The following is a 3,640-nucleotide window of genomic DNA, read 5'->3' on the forward strand; positions in this document are numbered from 1 at the left end:
ATTAGACTTCTGACTTTAATCTAAGAATTCAGACTTTTTATATTAGACTTCTGACTTTAATCTAAGAATTCAGACTTTTTATATTAGACTTTGGACTTTAATCTAAGAATTCTGACTTTTTTTTTTTAGAATTCTGACTTTAATCTAAGAATTCAGACTTTTTATTTTAGACTTCTGACTTTAATCTAAGAATTCAGACTTTTTTTTAGAATTCTGACTTTAATCTAAGAATTCAGACTTTTTTTTTATTAGAATTCTGACTTTAATCTAAGAATTCAGACTTTTTGGGGGGAATTCTGACTTCAATCTAAGATTTCTGACTGAATTGTGACAGCTAACAAACATGTTAGCTCTTCCATTAATGAAATAAAATCACCAGGGATGCCTCAGGCACATAAAAAGTTGCCTAATTTCATAATTTTCCACCAATGTGTCACTGGCGTTCTCAAACAACTCATATCTTTGTCAGTGAAGCTGAGTGCTCCCACATCTCTTCCTTCATGGGGCCCATCTACATTAAGATCCAAAATTCTGAGATTTAACTTCTCTAAAGTTCAATTATTATTATTATTATTACATATGTCCAGGCTGATGTGCAGTATAAGTTTAGAACTGATGAGAAAACACTAAATCAATCATAGACTCTGCATCAAACTGATAACGCCAAACCAAAACACTGCATATTTACACAATACATATTTAATGCTCTGAACTTCCACAACTAATTTCTTTTTTTTTTAATACACTCTGTGCATACTAAATGACCATAAAAATTTTCCAAATCTAACTTTTACCCCTGAAAATCTTTTAGATTAATTAAAGGTAGCCCTTTTTCACATATTTGTGTCCTACCTGGCTTTTGGCAGACTGCTAACAATATTTCCTTTGGCTTTTCTTTTCAACAATTGATTTTCTTTTTTCCCCCTACTTGCTTGAAAGATCCACAGCTCAAGTGGGATAATCTGTAAAAGATCATTTTATCTAACTTGCAGATCTCTGCAGCTCCTCCAGAGTAACCATGATCAAAACAGATCTTTTAGGATTGGGTTGAAGGGTTGATGCAGTATTAATTCATATTGCATCAAACAACTTCACAGTTGGCCTCTTTCATTGGTCGTTCATATGGTTGAAACTTTCTTTTTCAATATGCTTCAAAGAAATCAAGATTTAACTGGTGCTAAAAAAGTCTTTAAACCGATTAAAATCTTTAACAGATTGTGTTTTTGCCACAGGCTGTTAGCCATAATGTGGATCAAATACATAATAATTTTAAAAACACATTTTTAGTATCTTGATTATGATGTTTAATGTTTAAATAAATCTCTGAAATTGTTGTTAAAGGCTTAAGAAAACAGGCAAATTAATATTACAATGTCATATATAAAGATTGATGAAAAAGAGAATTCTGATATAAACATGAACATCTGGTTCTTTTTATGAGCACTAGAAAAAAATGAGGGGGTGGCTCAAAACTGCAACACATAAATATTTCATCTTAATGACACTGAAGGCACCAAGCAGATATTTAATTAGTGATACCTTACTGCCACTGTGTGGTTAAACCACACACTCTACAAAAAATGTGCAATATACAAATTGAATTTTCAAAGACCTTAATATGATCATACTAAGAAATCAAATCCATATGACTGCAAACAGCTTTATTTACTGCTTAAAAAGCAGAATTTACAACATTTATCTCATTTATCTCTATTTTATTCTTATGCTTTTTTGATTTTAAATTGATTCAGTAAGCATCATGACTGTTTTCTGCTGAATGTACGGTGTCTCCATCAAGCAGAATACTAATACAATTTTTCAAAAGAAATTACAAACCATAAGAAAATTTGTCTTTGGTTAAATGTTCCTTTTTGGTACCAATGTTTCATCAGATACATTTTTACATCAGAGAAATCCCTTCTAAAGGCCTTCTTTTGCCATATAGTTTGACTTAAAGTGCACATTAACCTTCCCTTTTTTCATTTCTACTTTTTTATTCTTTTCAAACAGCCAACACAAAAACTTATTTTAACTTTATTTTCCTTCTAATAATACTTTTATCGCGCCTCAAGTCAGGTTTCCACTCGCAATATGGCGGATGTACTTGACGCCTCATTGCTATGGCTACGCAAAAACCAATGCGTCATTTTTTTCATGTGTAGTTACACCCCTACTCCAGCAGGTGGGGGTGTCGGACCGTGGCAAGGTGAGCGCAATATGTAGCGTAGCTTTAGTGCCTCTTAGTTATGAAAGCTTATAAAATGTTTAGCACCAGTTATGCAGAATTACAACAAAAATTTTATTAAACGTGGATAAACATATAGACACTCCAAATATAACCCAGTAGGAAGGCGGTCAGGGCATTGTTTGGCAGTGCTGTCCAATTGGACACCAATGCCCAGAGAAATGGGCGTGTCCTTTTTACCCGGGTTGTCCCCGTGGCCCCTGATGCGCGGCGCTCGTGCTGAGAGCCTATGTTTGAAGTTTCTCTCAGGTTCAGTAACGCTGTAATTCAGTATCAGTATCCTATAGGGGGAGTTCCGAATCAAAACGCTCCTAGTCTTATTGGTCCTCTCAGCACCTGGCCATCTGATGAAAGGTGGACTTTGCCATGGCTTCTGCTCCACCTGAGCCCAGGAAGTTTACCAGGGGCCTCAATAAACCTGGGACCGCGGCGGAGCTCAGGCAGAGCGTCTCTGAAGCTGTGAGAACATCGGTGTTGATGGTAAGAAGAACCCATCTTTCTCTTTCTCTGCACCCATCCAACACAAATACAAAAAATCAGATACTTTACAGGGAAAAAAAAACCTATAACTGTAACCTCATGGATGACATGTCAAATGCACTGAAGTGTGTAGAGTTATTCTATCCACTGACACTGCATGTTTCTCATGCCTGACTCTTGTTACAACTTTCTCAAAGAGGTTGCCAGGTAACTGAAATGCACACTGACTGCTGCACGCGCACCAATCGGCACAATGTGTCACTTGATCCTGATGATGCACCTTGCAACATGACACCTATGACAGAAGCATACACTAATAGATAAAAAAATAAGAACAGAAAAATAAACACATCTTTATTTTTTATTTTTGCAGAAGAAATTAGTATAGAATGCATTAGTTTACGAGAAACTTATTGTTAGATGTTGGTTTTGTTTCTAGTCAGAGTCAGCGCAGATCAGGTTTGGCTGTGTTGTTGTATAACAGTGATCAATAAGTGATTTTTTTTTCTTGCTAATTGCTTTTTCTGCCAGTTGGGTTAATTAGAAGCGGGTTCATCGGGCACATTTGTGCACACAAGCAAGGAATCTGGCTTAGTTTGCACTATGCTCTCAATATGTCATTTATGTTATAAAAATACATATGCACTTCCCTCTGTAGAGTATGTTAATTGGTGCTGCACTGCCTCTATCATCATAGCCCTGCAACTTTCTCAAATTCTGCACTGTAACAGCATCTCATCCCAGGTTTTACTTTGAAGATCTGTGATCAATCAACATCAGGTAGCTCATAGTTGTGATCAAATAAGGACAACAATGCACAATTTTGAACAACCTCTTAAAGCAATTATAGCTGCATGTCTTTTGGAGTTTCATTTTAGCTTCTTGGCTGACCTAGAGAAGGAGAATTGTGCCTAT

Source organism: Cyprinodon variegatus, unplaced genomic scaffold, assembly GCF_000732505.1.
Source record: "Cyprinodon variegatus isolate N-32 unplaced genomic scaffold, C_variegatus-1.0 Scaffold9, whole genome shotgun sequence".
In the NCBI taxonomy this organism is placed as follows: Eukaryota; Metazoa; Chordata; class Actinopteri; order Cyprinodontiformes; family Cyprinodontidae; genus Cyprinodon; species Cyprinodon variegatus.